Here is a 10,319-nt window from a genome sequence, read left to right on the forward strand (position 1 = left end):
GGTAAGTAAATATTTAGATATTACAGTGATACTGCGTTGAAGCATAAACTTGATATTTTATTGATACAAGTGTTAAGGAAGAAAAATGGAAAGATATTGGAATTAAAAGATTGTGGGAGAATACAATTAAAAAGGGTGAAAACCTTGGAGGGCAAAATGATAATTTCGCCATTAGCTTGGTCAAAGCTTCCAAAGGATTTTGGAAGCTTTGACTCTTCATTCTTATCTCATGGCCGGTTCTTATCTCCACCCACAAGATATTTTCATCTTCTCCTTTAAGCTCTCACACCATTTTCAAGCTTCCATGCCATTTTCACCTTGCCACCATGCATTTGAAAGGAAAAATAGAGAGAATCGGCCAAGGAAAGAAAGGAGAGAAAAGTGAGAGGCTTGGGTAGTGAGTTATTCAAGAGTAATTGAAGAATTATCAAGTGGGTCTCAAGATTCAAGAAACATAAGGTAAGGATTTTTGTGTTTTAAGCTCATGGTTGGTTAAATCTTTGGAGAAATAATGTGTGAATCATTTTGTGGTAGTTGTGGTGGCCATGGGTGTGAGGAAATTATGAATTTTGTTGGGTGAAATCCAAGCTAAAACCAAGTGGTAAGCTTAATGCTACAATTTGAAGCCTATGATTGGTTTAATATGGTGAGAATGATTCTATGCAATATGTAAGGTTATTTTGATGTCATGGGTATGGTTGAAAGTCAATTATATTAATTATAAGCGTGGAAATAATTGAGTGAAAGTGAGAATGATTGTTGCTGCAATATATGTAGATTATGTGTGGAAATATAAGACAAATTTGAATGAAAATGGCTAGAAAAGGTTAATATGGGTGCTAGAGTCATAATTAAGTTGCTGGTAATTATAATTTAAAGAATTATGCAAGTAAAGGATAAAGGCAACTATGGTAAAAATGTGTCAAGATATAAGTTAGTTGAATAAGGATTCATGATCGAAGAAAAAAGAGAAGTAGAAACGATGTACACTAAAAATATTGAATTCGGATTGTTGCAAGGAAGTGTAAAAGTAAAGATAGTAGACTGTGGTGGCATGCTGGAGGAAATAACGAGCGATCGACAAGTAGAAATAGCTAGACACCCCTTCGAACAAATAGCGATATAATATGCTGCTATCGTAAGGTGAGTGAACTTGCATTAAAATGTTTTGGGATAAATGCATACGCGTTTAATTGAATCACCTGAAATGTTTTATCGAACTTTTCTTTAAAACGTGCATGGGAACAAGCCTTTGATGAAATGTTTTTATGTGGTAAAATATGTGATATAATGAAACCATGTGTTCTTATATTATGTGGATATGTGTGTTATGCTTTGGGTAATAATGCTGTGTAATAGCTGTAACTGTGCTCATGTTGTTGACTCCATTAGTTTTTTATGATAATAAAACATTCCCATTTATTTGTGTCTAATTCCTTTATTTAAGTGTGCAGAAAATTAATATATAAATTTAATTTCTTAAATCTTCAAAGAGTATTTTTGAAAGAAAAAGATGGATAAAAATCAACAGGATGTAACTGAATAACAAGGAGGAAGCTTATTGGTTAAACAAGGAAGAACACTGGTTGAACAAAAATTCAAATTGGAGCAATGTTGGGTTGAAGAGTTTGAGAAACAGAACCAACTTAGTCAACCAAGTCAGTCGACTAAGTGCCCTCTGTCAGAATCTGTAAACTAGAAACAGAATCAACTTAGTCAACCAAGTTAGTCGACTAAGAGCTCTCTGTCTGCAATTTGAACAAGAGCACTACAATACAGATTAACGGCTAGAAGTCATCCTTAATTGTTTTCAACGGATATAAACTGCCAAACTGCCATCAAAGTTGCATCTCCAAGAATAAAAGGGTCTTCCAACAATGAGAAACAAGTTTTTTGAAGCCTTGAATGAGATTTGAGCTTTAGAAAGAAGAAAAACTAGAAAAGCTTCACTACATTTGTCTGCACTTAAACGCCTACTCTTTGTCATTGTATTTAGCACTCAATCTTGTACCAATCAGATCAACTTGTGATCATAGGTACTTTCTTTAACTTCTTTTCTTGTATACTTAGAGTGAGGGAGTCACTCTAAGGGGTTGTTCAAGCTTGGAAAAGCTTGAATGTTAGAGGTTGTGGTTGAGCCTTGGAAAACCACTTTAGGTTTTAGTTGAGCTTGTGAAAAACTAGTGTAAAGGTTTTGGCTGAGCCTATGAAAAGCCATTGTAAAAGCTTGGTGAAAGCTTGTGAATTTCACCGAATTCTTAGTGAATCGTTGGGAAAATTCTTGGTTGGATAATCAAGGTAGTGGATGTAGGTCTTGGACTGAACCACTCTAAATTATTGTACACCTTATACTCTGTTTTTACTTTCTTAAGTTCTGAAAATTAGTTCCATATCTTGTCAAAAGCCAAATTGTGCTATTCACCCCCCTTATAATACATATTAACGGGACCAATAATTGATATCAGAGCAAGTTCCCTGTTATTAAGGCTTAAGAAACAGACCACCTCTATTTGATGGCTCTAATTACCCTTATTGGAGCACTAGAATTTCAATTTATATTAGAGCTATAGATTATGAAATGTGGGATGTCATAACTGATGGACCTTTTATGCCCTCAACCGTGAATGTAGTTACAAATGAGTTGATGCCCAAGCCAAGGTCTGAATGGATTGAGGCTGAAACTAAGAAAGTTCAAATAAACTTTAAGACCATCAACACATTACATTGTGCCTTGACCCCCATTGAATTTAACAAAGTCTCAAGCTGTACAACAGCTAAACAAGTGTGGGAAAAACTTAGAATAATCCATGAAGGGACTTCTCAAGTAAAGGAGTCCAAAATTACTCTCTTAACACATAGTTATGAAATATTCAAAATGAAGCCTGGTGAAGACATTACCAGCATGTTTGATAGGTTTACAAACATTACAAATAAATTAAGTCAGCTAGGCAAGCCTATCCCTGAACATGAATTAGTTAAGAGACTCCTTAGATACCTACCAAAATCTTGGAAACCAAAAGTGACTACCATTAGAGAGGCTAAAGATCTGAACATCATTACTCTCGATGAGATATGTGGTTCTCTTCTCACTCATGAGCTGAAGCTTAAGGAAGAAGAAGAAGAAGATCGAAGGGAAGCAAAGGAAAAGAAAAAGAGTATTGCACTTAAAGCCAACATTCTTGAAGAAGAGCTGGAAGAGCTTTCCTGTGATGATGATGAAGATTTAGCTCTAGTTGCAAGAAAATTCAGAAAACTAATGAGCAGAAGAAATCGAAAGCTAACTAGAAGAGGTTTCAGAAAAGACCAAGGTGCTTCATGGAAAATTAGAAACAAAAATGACTCCAACAAAAAGGAGGAAATGATCTGCTACAAATGCAAGAAACCTGGTCACTTTAAGTCCGAGTGTCCATAGCAGAAAGATGAAACACCAAAGAAAATTAAGAAATCCAAGAAAGCAATGGTGGCTGCTGCATGGTCAGATAGTGACACTTTAAGCTCTAAAACTGGTGATGAAAAATCTGAGGAAAGAGCAAACATCTGTTTAATGGCACAAGAGGATGAATAAGAGGTATCCTCATCCCCCTGCATTAATTCTTATGATGATTTACAAGCTGAATATGAATGCCTTTATGATGAATTTGAAAAACTTTTTTCAAAATACAAATCATTGAAGAAAAAGGCTGCATTACTTGAAAATGATTTGGAACAAATCAAACAAGAGTTCACCTCTGTCTTTGAGCAAAGAAATATTTTGCAAGCTGAGTTAGAACACTCAAAAACAGACTTTGAGTTTTTAAAACAAGAGCTGGAAAACAAGTCTGAAGCCTTGCAAATAACTCTTGATGAAAACACAACTCTTAAATGTTTGAAAAATGAATCTTCAAAAAGAGAAGCATACCACAATAAATATTTAGCTAAAGCATTACCTAGATGTTATAATTGTGGTAAATATGGTCATTTGTCATATGACTATTTTAAGAAAAGAAAGTACAGCAAGTTAAGAAAATTTAGGTTCCTAAGGGATCCTTTGCTACAACTAACACTCAAGGACCCATCAAAGTATGGGTACCTATAAAGAAAAACTATAATTCTGTTTTATAGGTTGAGCTGGACTTAAAAGAGACATGTTCAAGAGCTCAACTTAAGAAGAAACAACCTTGGTACTTGGATAGTGGCTATTCACGGCACATGACAGGACATGAAATGCTATTTGCTCAGTTGGATAAGAGAAAGGGAGGAAACGTATCCTTTGGAGATGATTCAAAAGGTAGTATACATGGTATAGGTACGGTTGGTAAGAGTTTCCAAACTCAAATTAGTCATGTGTTGCTAGTTAAAGGCTTAAAGCATAATTTACTAAGAATTAGTCAATTATGTGATAAAGGATTTAAAGTATGTTTTGATTCAACTAAGTGTGTAGTGATTAATATGAGTACAAATAAAATCTCATTTATAGGAAAAAGGTTGAAGAACATGTATGTAATTTTTCTTGAAAACCTTGATGTGAACAGTGAAGTGTGTCTTGTTGCAAATGCTGAGAATGATAGCTGGTTATGGCATAGGAGATTATGACATGTGAGCATGCATACTATGTCTAAATTAATAAAGAAAAATCTTGTTGCTAGATTGCCGGAATTGAAATTTGAAAAAGATAAGATATGTGATGCTTGCCAACTAGGAAAACAAGTTAGAACATCCTTTAAGACTAAGAAAATAGTGTCAACAACGAGACCTCTTGAATTGTTGCACATTGATCTATTTAGTCCAATAAGCACAACTAGCTTAGGAGGTAAATCTTATGGCTTTGTAATAGTTGATGACTATTCTAGATATACTTGGGTATACTTCCTTGCTCATAAGAATGATGCTCTACAAGCATTCTTTAGTTATTGTAAGAAAGTAGAAAATGAAAAAAGACTAGCCATAGTTAGCATAAGGAGTAACCATGGAGAAGAATTTGAGAATGATGAGTTTGAAAAATTTTGCAATGAAAAGGGATTGGATCACAATTTTTCTGCACCTAGAACACCCCAGCAAAATGGAGTTGTAGAGAGGAAAAATAGAACATTAAAAGAAATGGCAAGGACCATGTTATGTGAGAACAACCTACCTAAACATCTTTGGGCTGAGGCAGTAAATACAACAACTTATATCCTTAATAGAGTCTCAATAAGACCCTTGATTTCAAAGACTCCATATGAACTTTACAAAGGTAGGAAACTAAATATTTCTCACCTTAGGAGTTTTGGCTGTAAATGCTTTGTATTGAACAATGGAAAACAACCCCTAGGGAAGTTTGATGCAAAGAGTGATGAAGCAATATTTTTAAGATATGCATTAAACTCAAAGGCCTATAGAGCTTTTAACAAAAGGACCTTTACCGTTGAAAAATTAGTCCATGTAGTTTTTGATGGGTCAAATGCATTACAAAAAGAAGTTCATGATGATGATGATGATATAGAAATCCTAGAAAAACAAATGGAGGAAATGAGCTTAGAGAACAATAAAAATAATGAAGAAAGCTTATCTAGAAGAGAAAATGAAACTCCATTTCTAGGAAATTTGCAAAGAGCAGAAAATCAGCATGATGATCTACTAAGGAGTTGGAGAGTTGTAAGAGATCACCCACAAGACCAAATAATAGGTGACATTTCATAAGGAGTTAGAACTAGGAAAGCAACTAGAGAAACTTGTGAGTTTTTAGCTTTTATATCTCAAATTGAACCTAAAAACTTTGAAGAAGCTGAAAAGGAGGAAAGTTGGATCATGGCCATGCAAGAAGAACTTGATCAATTCACTAGGAATCATGTATGGTCATTGGTACCTAAACCCTCAAATCATCCTATTGTTGGTACTAAATGGGTATTCAAAAATAAAGTAGATGAGCAAGAAAATGTAGTTAGAAACAAAGCTAGGCTTGTAGTAAAAGGTTACAACCAAGAAGAAGGAATGTATTACGATGAAACCTTTGCTCCCGTAGCTAGGATTGAAGCCATAAGGTTGTTGTTAGCCTTTGCATGCTTCATGAATTTTAAGTTGTACCAAATGAATGTAAAAATTGCATTCTTAAATGGATTAATTCAAGAAGAAGTTTTTGTAGAACAACCACCTGGTTTTGAAGATTTTGAAAAATCTGATCATGTCTTTAAGCTTCACAAAGCATTGTATGGATTGAAACAAGCTCCTAGAGCTTGCTATGAGAGGATTTCAAAATTTCTAGTTGAGAAAGGATATGATAAAGGCAGCATCGATACTACATTGTTCATAAAAAGATATCTAAATGATTTAATTGTTGTGCAAATATATGTGGACGATATTGTATTTGGTGCAACTAATGAAGCTTTATGCAAGAACTTTGCAAAGGAAATGCAGGGTGAATTTGAGATGAGCATGATGGGAGAGTTGAAGTACTTGGTCTTCAAATCAAACAAAGTGAAGAAGGAATCTTCATCAACCAAGAAAGATATACTCATGAAATGCTCAAGAAGTTCGATATGCTAAAGCTGAAATCAATTTCCACACCAATGAGTACATCCACCAAACTCGATTTAGATGAAAAAGGTAAAGATATAGATCAAAAGCTCTATAGAGGTATGATCGGCTCTCTTCTTTGCTTAACAACAAGTAGACCAAACATTCAATTTTGTGTGTGCTTGTGTGCTAGATTTCAGTCAAAGCCTAAAAAATCACACCTAACAGCTGTTAAGAGAATTTTTAGATACCTCATAGACACTCAAGAACTAGGAATATGGTACTTTAGAAACTCAACTCTTAGCTTAGTTGGATATTCAGATGCTGACTTTGCTGGGAGCAGAACTATAGGAAAAGCACTAGTGGAACATGCCAATTTCTAGGAAAGATGCTTGTGTCTTGGTCCAGCAAGAAGCAAAACTCAGTAGCACTATCTACAGCAAAAGCTAAATATGTATCATTAGGTAGCTGTTATGCACAAATCCTTTGGATCAAACAGCAATTAAAAGACTATGGAATAACTATGCATAATGTACCGATATACTGTGATAATACAAGTGAAATCAACATATCAAAAAATCCAGTACAACATTCTAGGACAAAGCACATTGAAATTAGACACCATTTATTAGAGACCATGTAGTGAAAAATGACATTAAAATAGATTTTGTGAATACTCTACATCAATTAGCATATATTTTTACCAAACCACTGAGTGAAGATAGATATTGTGAGATTAGAAGAAATTTAGGGATGGTTAATGTGAAGGAATTATAAGAAAATCTTTGACTCTCACATTGAAAACATAATGCATTCAGTCGACTAAGGAATTCTTAGTCAACTAAGAGTAGCGTGACATCCTTACATAATAAGACTTAGTGAGTTTAATGAAATAGGAGTAAATTGTGGTAAAAATTTGATTTACTAGGTGAAAAAAGGAATAGAGCAGAGTTGCCAAATGTAACGACCCCCCCTGGTCGCTACCGACTTCCAAGACTTCTAAAGAATTTTCGCGAAGGACTGAACAAGCCTCATTTAAGACTTTTACTAGTTCATTAAATACATATAATCAAATCACGTGTGTAAGCAAATATTAATAATTAAATTACCATTTACTTCATTCAAAATGATAACAATTCACATTTATAAATTAACAACATTTTTCAACATCTCGCAAATTTCGTTCTGACACAACCCTAAACAGCAGAGCGACTCAAAACAGGGTTAGGAGATGCCTTTTACCTACTCTGCGGTGGTCTGTATGCACCGATAGTTACACGTTAGATTGATCTCTATCTACAAAAGGGGAAATAAGAGGGGTGTGAGTCTCATAGACTCAGTGATCATCATCGACCCCGTGAGTAGGCGAGGAGGGGAAACAAACATAAAGGTAGAATGTTTACAAACCCGAGTAAGAATAGAAAATACATTCCATAAAACCAAGAGATTTGTTTTTATACCTTGCAAGTTTTAAAAATAACAATTCTCAAGTAAACATGTATGAATATAGTTGTATTTAAGATACTAGAAAATCGTTCAATCTCGACATCCAGTCATCATTAAATTCAATGACAAGTGAAAAATGAAAATTCTCAAAAATAAAAAGGTGAATTAACTGATCACCAATGAATAGATAAATTTCACTTGCCATTAAATAAATAAAAATTTTCAAGTATTAATGCCATGCATAGTAAAATAAAAAACCACAAGGGAACATCATCCTCGGGTAGGTTTAATATAGCCCTTAGGCTTACTCTCTTAGACATCATCACCTACTCGTGGGAAACTGCCCACGCCACCATATATAAATCGGGGCTTCAGGTCCCCCTTTTTGTCTACTCGTGGGATCTGCCCACGCCACCATATATAAATCGAGGCTTTAGGTCCCCCTTTGCCTACTCGTGGGAACTGCCCACGCCACCCAATATGAATCGGGGCTTCAGGTCCTCCTTTGCCTATTCGTGGGAACTGCCCGCGTCACCCAATATGAATCGGGGCTTCAGGTCCTCCTTTGCCTATTCGTGGGAATTGCTCGCGTCACCTAATATGAATTGGGGCTTCAGGTCCCCCTTTTACCTATTCGTGGGAACTGCCCACGCCACCATATATAAATTGGGGCTTCAAGTCCCCCTTTCCCTACTCGTGGGAACTACCCACGCCACCCAATATGAATCGGGGCTTCAGATCCCCATTTTTAAATCAATATCAATCACGTTCAAATAAAAATCATTGCCTTTTTAATGCATTTGCAAAACATAATAGTTTGTAAACAATATAATCACAAATCAATGTTGTGTATATTGTATCTCAAAGCGTGGTATATTTACCAAATCAGCATGCTAAGTGAAATAGATAATTTATCCTCAAATTCCATGAATCAACACAAAAGGCCATTGGCCTAAACATCACACAAACTTGCAAGGTATGATTTTGAAGTGAAAAGCCAGTCAAAGGTTTGTTTCCCCGTATTTAAAAGTATGTAGATATATATATTTATATATATTAGAAAAAAATGGATTTAAAATCCTTGTCACAAACACAAACAACCTAACGCTTTCTACCAACTCATGCTGTCCACAATTTTGTCAACTACCAAATGTAACATATATATTATGTTATAGGGACATAGTTTTAAAATTTAGCACCCACTCACCTCATAATAGCGGGACGCTACTTCGCTATTATTTCACGCGTGTACTTAAATATTCTATTTTTTTCCTCTCTTTTTTCTCCTCTACCGCTGCTCCTTCTCTCCTTCTTCTTTTTTTCTTTCTTCTTTCTTATTTTTCTCCCCTGCCTCTGCTCCTTCTCTCCTTCTTCTTCTTTTTCTTTTTTCTTTCTTCCCTCTTCTTCTTCTCCCCAAGACATCGCTGCTCCCTCTTTCCTTTTCTTTCCTTTCTCCTTTTCTCTCTTTCCCGTCCCCACTTTTTTTCTTTTTTTTTCTTTTTTCCCTCTTTTTTTTGGTCGGGCCCCCCCTTTTTCTTCTTTCTTTTCTTTTCTCTTTTGCCTTTTTCCTTCCCTTTTTTTACCGATTGACTTTTCTTCTTCTCTTTTGGTCGGGCCCCCCTTTTCTTCTAAATGAGAGGGGCGTTACACTAAAGGTAAATAATCAAAATTTTAGAGGGAGATTTGAAAATATAAAGAAATAAAAGTAGGGCGATTCTTAAAGGAAGATGAGAAGTTTTCTGAGCAATAACTACTGCTAACCTCTTCTTCCCTCTCCTATGCAACCCGTTGCTCTAAAAACAAAAACCTAAATCTTCTTAGTTGCCTCTAAAACCAACTCAGATCTTCATAAATTTCTATACCAAAAATGGCTAGAACATCTCAGAGTAAAGATGTATTAGAGAAGAAGAAAGGAAAAAGGCCAATGGAGGAAGAAACTGGAACAGAAAGTTAGAAGAAGAAACAGAAAATTGTGCCTGCCTCAGTGAAGGAAATAGCCGATAAACTAAGAGAAAACAAGCAGAGAATACACAAGAAGAAAGATACAGAACCCTCACTCCAGAAAGGTATCAGTTTCTCTTCTTCTTCGAAATTTGGAAATAAGCTGCATGAATATAAATTCAAGAATATAGAAAATGCACCAATCTCCTGCGAAAAGTTTATTGATTGGAAGAGTTTTAAGGAAAATGTAGAAATTCAGACTAGTCTATCTCAGTACTTTGATGAGCTGAAACTTAAAGGTTACAACACCTTTAAGAATAGGTCATATAGTCCAAGTCTAGTTAAAAAATTTTACTCTAGCATTGCTTTGAAAGAAAAGGAATTAATAGATTCTGATGACTATGTAGAAGATGGCTTGAATGTCTATTTGAATGGAAAAGAGTTTGTTGTGACTATTGGAG

The sequence above is a fragment of the Theobroma cacao genome, chromosome 4, assembly GCF_053813885.1.
Source record: "Theobroma cacao isolate CCN51 chromosome 4, ASM5381388v1, whole genome shotgun sequence".
NCBI classification, from domain to species: Eukaryota; Viridiplantae; Streptophyta; class Magnoliopsida; order Malvales; family Malvaceae; genus Theobroma; species Theobroma cacao.